This window comes from Empidonax traillii, unplaced genomic scaffold (genome assembly GCF_003031625.1).
Source record: "Empidonax traillii isolate 1590-97213 ecotype Southwest subspecies unplaced genomic scaffold, ASM303162v1 scaffold260:size695979, whole genome shotgun sequence".
In the NCBI taxonomy this organism is placed as follows: Eukaryota; Metazoa; Chordata; class Aves; order Passeriformes; family Tyrannidae; genus Empidonax; species Empidonax traillii.
In genome coordinates, this window is record NW_020955453.1 from 192619 (window position 1) to 204735 (window position 12117).

The following is a 12117-nucleotide window of genomic DNA, read 5'->3' on the forward strand; positions in this document are numbered from 1 at the left end:
TCCTCTGCAGAAATCACTGTCTAGTTCTGAATTTATTTCTGTTGTTGTCTGTTGTATTGCAGACCTCCTTTGTAGCTTGTTGAGTCTGAGTGAATCTTCTGCTCATCTTGACTGAAATCTGGTACAGAAGACTTGACACATTCACCAGGGTAATTGCATCTATTTGCAGTTCAACTTCCAGTGATTTTGTTGCAGTGAAAGAATTGAGATGTGGTGACACCATTAGGCTTCTTGACACAAATCTGGTTAAGACTCAAGTATGATGCATTCAATTAATTTCTCATTCTATGGCAAAGAGAAAACCTTCAGTAAAGATATTTTTCCCAGTGACTTTCATCTAGACTCACAGTCTTTCACTTCCATCATCTGTATTAAAATTTTGCCTGCTATTAGGGTGTACTTATATTTGCTTTGAGTAGTTGTAAATTGTTCTCCTGTGTTGGAATATTATTATATGCTAAGAAGTATATTGAAATGCCATCTTCACAGCTATCAATAATACACTTGGTAAATGTGGTGCTCAAGATAATTGATAGATTGTTATTGTTTTAATTAGAGAGTAATACCTAGATTGCCTAGGTAATTACTGGGTAATTACAGGGTAAATTTCTGATTTTCTAGTATTATTTTTATTTAATTAATCTTTGAAAATAATAGTCCCAATGTTATTTGACTGCTCTTAATTCCTCAAATAATTCTGTGACAAACAGATGAATGCAAATAGGGACACTACCATAATTCTGTGAAGATTTAAAGGAAAAAGATATTCACAGTATAGATTTACACCTTCAGAAATAGGTATGCTTTTCAAGTTACTCTGGTAGTGGCAGATCATGTTTTGTAGGTGGAAAATTATTCACTGAAAACCTTAAATCTTCAAATATAAAGCAGTGATGAAGTCTTAAGTAAAGATCATATTTTTTCAGCAATATTCATTGAAGTCAATGACAGGTTGCATGAGTTTTCAAGCAGATGGATAGCCTGAAATTTCATGAGCAAATAAAAATGTATCATTTTTGACATAAACCTCCAGCCCAGGTTTTGACTGGTATCTTTTAAATGATTGCTTTGAGGAGTCATATGAAGACCTTAATGAAGATATCAGTAGCAGTGCTACTCTTAAATTCTAAAACATCAGAAGTAGAAAAATATCTACCCACTCACAGCAAGGTACTTTTTGTGGCAATTAAGAGATATTTACATTAAACAGTTTGAAAGTCAGTCAAGATATTGACATTAATAAAGTATAGGCTTTTTAGTATGGATTAAAGCAATGTTCAGTGACAAATGGCTCTTTAATCCACAAGCTGTTCAGAACTAGCAATAACAACATGAGCAATTGCAAGCCCTCACTACCAAACCTCAGTCTTAGTCTCCTTCTGGCACTATCAGTCTTCTACTGTGTGCTACGTGATGACACAAATTTGCCAGGGGATAATGAGAGCTCTCAGCTTGTTGACTGCAGCACTTTTGCAGCAGATGAGAGATGTGGTCTTATTTTTCCTCAAGCTGCAGAGAAGGCTCCTCTGTGTTTTAAACGTAAAAGCATGAAACAGCTGTGTTACACAAGACAGATTCAAAGGCATCCAAGTGCAGGAACACGTCCAGGCTGTGAATCCCTAATACAGAAAATAAGACCAGTTTCAGGGAGAGGGGGATTTCAGACATGCCTCTGTCTTTGTAATGTCTAGGTATTAGGAGGATTGCTGAGACTTGCCTGATTTTTTTGCCAAATAAAGAGGCAAAATTACTAAGTATGGGGTTTAAGGATTTAATTCTCAGTCAGATGTTTAAAACTTAGGTATGACAGCCCAGAAATTCCTTGAGAATTGAGACCTGAGAGTTTTCTCATGTAGTTCACAAAATTCCTAAGAACTGCTTATTCTTACATGTTTCTGTGAAAATGAGAAAACTCAGTGAATGCTCAATTTGTGACAAGAATATTGGATGTTGCAGGAGAAAATATGTATGAGAATATATATGACGTTTGTAAATTTTACATCCTAAAATACTTTATCCATCTGGGATAATTCTGTAAGATGCCTTGGCATTATTTTGTTGATGAAAAAAACCCGTTCAGAACATGGAACATGCCATGAATAATAAGGTTTAGTAATGATTAGGATAGGCTTAATGACTGAGGTCTAAAAGGGACATGAGTCTTTCTTTCCCTCCCAAAGGAGCAGTCTGGAGCCCAATACTAGCTCTGTTACTGACATATGGTAGAGATAATGAGAGGTAATTGATGATATTCCAGTGGGCAATCATGAAACATGTTTACTTTATAGGTGGGATTTGGGAATATTTTTTGGTACACATTTCTGATTAAAAAGGGAAGTGTGCTAAATAGGTGGTGAAAGTTGATAGTTATATGATTTACTATCACAAATGAAAGACTGAGCATGCGAGTGGTGTTTAAATGTTCTTAAAGTTCATAGCCACCCATGTTTTAGCAGCTTGCTACCCCAGCATCCTAAAACTACAACCCTAAGAAAGGAAAATTTAATAGCCCTTCTTGGCCCTGCCTAACCTTTCCCCCTCCCGAGGAGCCAGGAGCCCCATTCTCATTCAGCCCAGGGCCCCCGATACTGACTGTTATTGGTCATGCCAGTGCCCAGTCCTGTTCCCTCACCTCATGGCTGAATTGCTGGATTGATCTTGGACCTGACTCATCGTTTGCACCCATCTGACGTGACTCTACATTGTGAGATATCCCAGATATTGTGTGGAATAATCAGAGAAACAGGAGGCAGGAGGTACATTGTTCTTAACACATCCTGACTGAGGAGCTGAAAGCACAAGGGGTGGTGGTCTGTAGCTCAGGGCATGAACACAGGGTAAAGGGGAGCAGCTGGTGAGCCCGGGAGTGGGAGGAGTGGTGCCAAGAGCCCAAGGGATGTGGGAAGGAGACGGCGGTTTCAGACAGGCTCTGCCGCTGGCTGAGAAGGTGTTGGAGCCCCACACCCTACGAACCCCAACCTGGGCACCTGATGTTACTGAAAAACAGCTACTGCAGTAGCGTTATCATAAGGATAGAGAAAAGGATTGCAGACATTAGAAGCAGATATTGCCTCTTATTCTGCTTATGTTTTTTTATTTCCTCCAGTATGATAAAATCAGGTCTGCTAGTAGGGAATATCAGCCTATTAAAAAAATCTGAAGTTTGGGTCATTATTCTCAGTCTTTTGAACAGGAGTTTAACACCTTTTTTTACTGACTTGAAAACATGAGTTGTTTTGCTATCTGTAAACAAAGAAGAACATACCTCATTGGTTACTACTCTGAGGTGTTTTATCATTATTAATTCCAAAGTAATAGAGAGAGTTCTAAGAATTTTTCCATGTTCTTATGTGAATGATACTTGAAGGGAGTAGTGTAGGAGCCATGGGTTATCACAGTGTGAAGGAATTCTGATCTATCAGTCATTCAGAGTAGATGGCCCTGAAGTGAATGACTTCCATCAATATTTTGACACTGTTAACTGATCAATATTTTTGTGTTAGCAAGTGCTCACCCTACATAGTATTTCTTTTATTGAGTACTGGTGATTGGTTTCATTAACATGTTACATAGACAATTTTCAGAAGTCTTAAAGGAATCATGCTTTAATTGTGCTGCAATGTGAACTGAAACATTACCAAGAAAAAGAGTGAGAATACACATATCTAACCTATGAAATTTCTTGTGTTTGTATTCTCAGTGCTGGAGACAAAATTGCTCAGTTGCTCTAAGACTTCTACTGTCTGAGAGATAAATGAAAACCCAATAAATACCTACAACATACTGTCTTTGCCCTTTTTATGTTGTCCTTTCTCGTCACTAAGGATCCTTCCTTCCCACCACAGAAGATGTAAACCTAGACATCCTCACAGAATGAAGCTTTTGCACTCAAAAATACTGGACTCAAATCTCACTGGACTCTGTATAAAGTGATATCTATATATAACAGGTGGTAGCATTATTTGCCTTTTAGGAGGTTTCAGCAGAGAATGAAGAGTTATTTATCTATTAAGCAAACACTAAAAAAAATAATAAACAAACTGCTATCAACAGAAAATTGTACAGATTTGTGGTTACAACAAAACATAGTTGTGTGGCTTGTGCACATTTTTTACAGCATGTAAACTTTTGCTGAGATGTCTTCTGACTACTGCATCAAGAAAAGAATACAGTAATTAAAGTAGGCAAAAGAAATCCTAATCAAAGGATGCTAAGGAAGAGCAGTAAGTGAAATGAAGTTTCCTGCTCTATTATGTGGTGCCTTTATCACAGGGAAGCAGTTAAGAAGTAAAGAAAACTTAATCAGAAGGAAGCAACATCAAGTTATTCTAGCTATGCAGGAGAATGTACATGAAGCTCAGGTTCTTTTCTGCTGAGAATACTGTAGTCATCAAGTAATGAAATTTTTAGGTTAAAGGATTGCCAGTGCGGGTCAAAAAAATAGGACATGGAATTTTTGAAGCTATTCAGCTGTCATTATGGGGAGCTTGACAATGTGATTTACAAGAAATTTCAACATGAATTAAAAGAAACTTCATTCTGTAGAAGACATCTGTATTGTAATATGAAAATATACAGAATAATTCTGTGTATTGTGTAAATGTAGTATGAATGAAGCTCAGAACTTGGTGTGCTGTTCATATGGATGTAGATCTGTGTTTAAAGAGCTATGGGAACCCTAACAAAAATTCAATTTCTCCATACACTGCTTTAAGAGATGCAGGTTTAAAAAGATGTGCTTCCATGGAAAATTTATGGATTATTTTGAGAATTGATTTGAAGAGGATCTTTAGGGACTGCTTATAGCTAGGAAACCTCTTCTAGATGTGTCATTACCTGGGAGTGAGGAGCTCACATGAAACTAAGTGTTGCGTTTGTTACAGTGGAGATCAACACCGCTCCTTCCTGATTTGTTATTTAGTTTGTATTATGTTTGCTTTTAAAGAGAACCTGTTCTATCTGGTGTCTTTTCCCATATTTTTAAAATCATTTTGCAGGCTCCATCCTATCCTGCGGTGCTGGGGCCTCCTGTATCAGTTAATCTTGGGATTTTGCTGGTGCTGTAAGATGCCTAATGAGCCACATGAGTGGGTTGGTTTGTCATGCTTCTCATCAGAACCATCTGGGGACTTTCTGAAAAGGGGACCGTTGTGTTAGAGGCGCTGTTAGCTCCATTCATGTTCTTGTGGGTGTATGTGCATCTCCAAGTATCACAACACTGTTTCATGTCCACTGGAGATGTTATCTGCTTTGATTACCAAGAAAACACCTACTTATCTTGTATAGCAGCAATTTTTCCTCAAAGATGCATGCAACACTTCTTCAAAAAGAATATCTTTCAAGTTAAAAAAAAAAAAGTGAAAAAATACTTAAAAAGAGATGTTTTTCAAAATGTTCACAATGCAGTTTTTATTAATTATGACTTGTCCAAACTAGTCAACATACAGCTGTTTCAAATTAACTTCCTTGTTAAGACAAAATGTTATGTGAAGCACTGAAGTAAATTGCAAACGGATCAGATTAGGAACTTTTGCTGTCAAGAGAAATAAAATATAATATCAGAAATTGCATGAAAGCCTGCTTTTCAGTTGCTGTTTTGAGAAGGATACAAAGAAGTTAGATTATAGTAGTGCCTGGGTTCCTAAGTGCACTTTGCATATTCACTTCAGTTTGCTTTTCACCATCCATTGATAAATGTGATGAGGTTTTTTATTTTGTGAACAAGCAAAAGCTGCCTTATTGAGGACATGGTCCCTAACTAACAACTTGAATGACTAGCATGAAAAAGGAGAAGTAGCATCTCATAAATGTTTTGCTTTTATTCTGAGTTCTTCCCTTGTATAGTGCAGAGCTAATTTAAATACTTCTATTTATTTGCCTTTGTTTACAGGTACACATTTCTCTTAAGAAGTATTCTTTGACTGTTCTCTAGTCTGATGTGTTTTAAAAATACTGTTAATAAACTCTTCTGGAAAATTCTACCTTATTTATTACCAGCATCGTAATGCAGCAGTTTATAAACCTACTTTTTTACTGTGAGGGCAAAGACGTCCTGGAGAGGCTGTGGAGTTCCTCTCCTAGGAGACAGTCAAAACCCATATGAACATGGTCCTAGGCAACTGGCTGTGGGTGGCCCTCCTTGACCAGAAAGTTTGGACCAGATGACCTCCAGAGGTCCCTTCCAGCCTCAACTCTTTTGTGTTTCTGTTGTTCCATTCAAGCATCCCATGATTGTTCTGGGCTTGATTTAGAGAAGCAAATCAGCTATGCAGCATGCCCCAAAACTACTTGGGAGAAAGTGATCTTAGTACCTTTAAGCAAAAATTAACAGTTTTATTTCCTTAAATGACTGAAATTCCATTGACAGCTATCCCCTTTCTCTAATGAGTGAGATAGTGGAATTACTCATGTAACAATATGCCACTGGACAGCATTCTATCTCTTGAAGCCCTTTGATATCAAGGTTCTCAGAGGTGAAAAATGTAAAATTTATTTTTGGTATAGACTTGTAAGCCAATGAAGACGTGTATTTTAACTGGAGAAAGGACTCTATGATTAAAGGCATTAAGTCTTTATTTTCTGATTCTATCAGTTGTTCTAATAAAAGATATGTCTCTCTCCAAATCTTACCTCCTGTATAATTGAGGATGTTCCAGGATTTTGACCTAGTTTTATAACATTTGTTGTCAGTGAAGATATTTTCAGCTTTGCAGATGGCCTAAATTTCACTTGACCTACAACTGAGATATGCAGTATCCAAACTGGTTCAAGTCTACTTTGCTGCAAAGAGCTTCAAATCACTATTGATTATATACTTACCAAGGCAAAAGTTCTTTAAAAAGCAATATATTTAGTAATGTTTTGCACCATCCATCTTTATCATAATATTAGTATCACCACCTTACAGTGTAACTGAATGTGCTACAGATTTATTACTTCAGTTAACTAATAATCAAACTGAACAACAATAGAAGAAGAAGCAGCACTGCATTTTTTCTTATTAATCTTGTTTTTCTACTGTGTGTTGCTGAACAATGAAATAATTGAGCAATAAAAAACAATTTCTCTTTTTTCAACGTCTTTGTCTAGCCTATGTTCACATGCAAGAAATCTTGTAAGACTGCATGTAGTAAACAATTGCTCTACTTGTTTCACATTCTTTATGCTTTAGAATGAAAGCTAATCATGGATAGGGGCTTTGTACCTGGACATTTCAAGATTACCTCATTACTGTTTTTATTTCCACATGTATCTCAAAAAATTTTATAGTATTTAGTTTCCTTCTAATTCCCATTCTTCTTTTTCTTTCTCAGGAAAGAAAGTTTTCCCAAAGTCTGTCTTACCACATCTTCTCCAAGGAATTTTCTGTTTTGATGTATGTTCAGGTTAAATGCCAGTAATCTGATAAGATGTGAACACCTTTTTTAAACTTTCATAGGATCATATCGAGGTGTCGAGTGCAGCCTCCTGCTTAAGACAGGGTGAGCTGTAAGATCAGACCAGACTGCTCAGGGCTTTATCTAGTTTAATCTTGTGAATTTACAAGGCTGAAGGCTGCACAACCTCTCTGGGCAACTTGCTTCACTGCATGGCTGTCCTCATGATGGAAAAGTTTTTCCTATATTCGGTCTAAATTTCTGATTTTAATTTGTCTCTGTCACTTGTCCCGTCACCAGACACAACAGAAGAGTCTGGCTCCATCTTCTTATTAAACTACTCATAAGTACTAGGGAGTTGTTTGCAGGTTTTTCCTTTTCTGCTCCAGAAATGTAGAATTTACTGTATATTTTTTAATAAAAACTCTATTATGACTTTATCTTTAACTTTTGGTTATCTTCCATAAACGTGTGCTGGTAATATCACTTTATTGTCTTTTTAGAAGAAAACTAATAGGAATATAAAATTAAATAATAGTTCCATTTACCCCAGCTGAGATCGCTTAATACTGTTGCTTCTTTCCTTATGTAAGGCACAAAAGGGAAAATCGTGTCTAGGTTATTTCTGTTTAAAAACTAACTCAGTTACATAAGGGCACCACTTCTTTGAACAGGCAGAAAAATCTGTCCTCTCATTAGAAAAACAGATCTCAGTTAACTAGCTAACAGTATTGCAGTTTTATTGTCTCAAAAGACTAACGAACAGCTGGCGGATTCTTCAATAAATTCAGTGTCCTGTTTGAATTATTCTCTGTCTAAAGCCAGTCCAAACAAATTTATCAGTCAGGAATAATACTGGCTTGCCTGCAACAGCTGAAGTTGACTGAAACAGATAAGTGTGGGGAGGAGAGAAACCAGATTGTTGACTGGAGTCAGAAGCTGTGGGATAAGGGAGAGGCTGTGGGACACAGCCATGCATTTGGCAGATTAACAAAAAGTTACTTCAAACAAAAGTTCAAAAGTTGCTGCCCAGAATGAGCTGGAGGGCTATCTTTAGGCCACAGGGATACTGAATAGACACTGTCCTTGTTTCTAAACAGGCAAACACATAATCTTTTTTCAAATTATTTGCCACTACAAGACAAGACGCTCCAGAACTTATATCGTCAAGTACTTAGGAGGAAGAAAGCATGTGATTTCAAAACATGAACTCTTGCATCTTTTTAAAAGTAAATTATATACTTTTTATACCAGTCTGTATACCTGTTTATATATATATATTCTATACATGTGTGAAGACATGATTTTTATCTGACATAATGTATGTAATAATTAGCAGTGTTCAATAATTGCAGAAAACTATTGCTTTATGCAGAAATATGACAAGTTATGTTTCTGTGTTGCCATGTGGATATCCCACCATGATCGTTTTTGCTATGTTACATTTAGAACTGGTTTATGGTGAGAGATAACACAGGTTTCATTCCACAACTATCCTTTTTGTCGGTTTTCCTTTAAGGTATGATGTGATGTAAGGGAAGCTTCTGTAGGCAAAAAAGGTCATGATCTTTACTGAAGCATGTCATACTCTGGGAAATCAGAAATATAGCAATTGCATATAATAAACATTATTTTTAGTTGTGAATATAAAGACTGACATAAAACTTATGTCTAATACTCCTCCCTTACCAAAGTTAATTTTTTTTATTTGTAGATGAAACTGCACAAATAATGGAAATTGAAAGTAGGAATAAAAAATTTTAAAACTAAGCTGTAAAATTATGATGGAAACCGCTTCAGCCTTTTTTTCCTCTCATTTAGTGAATTCTAAAATCTGAGTGTAAGAAAAACACATATGACTGGAACAGAAGGAAATTCCAGTGACAGGCTATGACATGTAACAGAAGAATGTTTGTAATCAGTTAGAATCACTAAAAATATGACTCCATCAACTGTAATGTCATATTAAACTTACTAAAAGAACTGCCTTGAGGAAAGTGAGGGATGTTGATTGGTGAGTGGCTCTCTTGGTCTTCCATTTTCCTCTGTGACGCACTGACTGAGCACACTATTCTGATTCAGATGTTAATTTATGGAAATGGATAATACAATGTATCTGATTGCTTAATTATGCATCCTGGGGATTCATTCAGAATCCTTATAATACATCTTGATGACCTTTCAAAGGCAGAACTTGCAATTTGCAACTTTTATTGGGATTTAATCAACTGGACAATATTTCTCACAGCTTTTTCTGATGAGGGAACTGACCTCTGCCTCTGATACCTTTGTCTATACTGTAATCACTAATCTCTAATGCAAAAGTAAGTAATTCTTGTGTCGCATTAGTGAATCCAAGAGAGAACAGAGTTAGCCCACAGCTCTGTCTCCTCACACTTTAATGCTGGAAAAGATGCTGTGAATAGGTTTGGTATTGAGGGGCTTGCAATGTGCTGTCAAAAATGTGGTATAAAGGCTGAATCAAACTAGTGATGAGTACAGGAAGCTTCACATTACACAGTGTAATAAATGATATGGAGAAAACGTGTCTGTAATTTCCGTTTGGGATGTTTCATTACACAAAAACAAGGTTTTTCTACTGGAATTGTAAAACAACTTATTGAAAAAGGAAGACAGGGCTCTCTACTGTGTTTACTTCAATTAACGTGCATAATTGATTGCCAAAGTGTGTGACTGAAGAAAAAATATTACAGACTAAAAAAACCTATCCAGTGTTTCATATGTATAATATAAATATCTTGAGTTATAATGGTAAATATGGAGCTGTTAGAAAGGATATAAATCCTTATGTAATTCTCCAGGGCATAATAGCAATTCTCTATATTTGAATCTAGAAGCAACACTCCCTTGGGTTTGGTTAAACACCTGTTCCAGAATTTTTTCATTTCTTTCAAATAATCTCAGTCTCTTTACTGCTTTCAGCCTGTAAGTCTGGATGAATGCTGATCACCAGGGAGTTCCTAAACAATTAATGACTGATGGGTTGACTAGTCGTATTAAGAAAGGTAACACTCTTTGTTGCCACTCCAAAATAGCAAAATAAATAACCCATGCAGAAATCACATGTCTTACTTGTGTTCTGTATTTTGAAACTCTGAGGCAAATAGATGATCTTGAGATCACAACATCTGTAGCAGTTTTAATGTTTCATTACCCTCCTACAAGAGGGTATATAAATACCTTCAGTGAAAGATATAATGTATCGTAGCCCTAAGTAAAGACAAATATAAGAAGGGGAAAAGCTTCTGTTGACCAATAAAGATATTTACAGTATGAATAGTCTGGCAGTATTTCAGAGTTTATGTAACTTACTGCCAAGAATTAAAACTTTCACACACTTTCCTTTCTCTTTTAGTTTTCTTTTTTCTTTTTTTTTTCTTCTGACATGATGCAGCACTTTCTCTGTGTGTTGAATTTTTCCTTTAAGTAGAGGTGTTAAAGAACAAACTGACCCTGTTAGAGCCAAAAAATCTAGGAGAGGTAATATTCCACCAAATGAATTGACAGGATATATAGGAAGGGAACAAAAGCATTTAATGGCATGGTATTGATAGGCCAGTAAATGGCAGTATGTTTCTACAGAGGTGGCATTAAATGCACTTGAACACGCAAATACTTTAAATTCTCACCACCTGCTACGTACACTGTACAATGTACATACTGCTCTGCCATGTATTGAATGCATCTGAGAGTTACTGGACAGGGAAAAGTGCAATCTTTGGACAGGACAGCAGGAGAGAGTTTTCTTTTAAATAGTTGCAATTACTTTTTTGATTTTCTATTGATGTGTAGCTCTGGCTTTATATCTTAAAACCATTATTGACTACCAGGTTTTATGAAACTTAAGGCAATTTTATAGCAATAAATTACATGATGAAAAGTAAGTAAACGAGCAAATATACATTTTTCATTCCTTGATTTTAGTTTCCTTTTGTGGACTGTCTTCTCAAGCGGAATTGATAATGGATAATACTGTGAAGCATGATCTACATTTTATATATTTTGTTAAAAAAGATCATCTCACAATTGATTAAAGTTTAAAATGAAGAAGTATGTTTACTTAATTAGTGATCGTATTTGAATGACTAAAGATACCATCATAGCATTCAAATGCACTTAGTGTTTGCATGCAAATATAGTCACACACTATACTAGGATGGAAGAGTGAGAATAGACATTGTTCCTCTTCAAAGAAGAGAGATTAATAGTTCCCACTGCCTCAAACCTGTGTCTGGGATAATTTTGTATTCTTTAGTCTAAGCCTAATCTGCTGCACCCAGAAGCTGAGTAGTCAAGGTAAGATTTTGCTTATTTACCAGTCACCCCCAAAACAGTTTATTTGCATGTTTAAAAAAATTTTTGTAGCACACCAGCTGTCTGAATAACAGTGAACCATCAAGTCTTTTGTTTACAAACAGATTTGTTTGAAACATTTTGCATGACAGGTTGCAGATTGTGGCAATTCCCCTGGGAAAAAGAACGTCAGGTAACACCAGTGCTTATAATGAAGCATGCTCTGACCTGACTGAAGCACATTGATTGAACATGTCATGTTGCATGTCATACAAAAGCTAAACAGAAAAATCACCCAAACAAAAGATTCTATGAAATGTCTTTTACCATAATTTTGAGCCGAAACCACACATTAGTTACTTCTCAATACTGTTTCATATTATATAAACTGTGGCAGGCATGAAGATTGTTACCTGAAGAGTGGCAA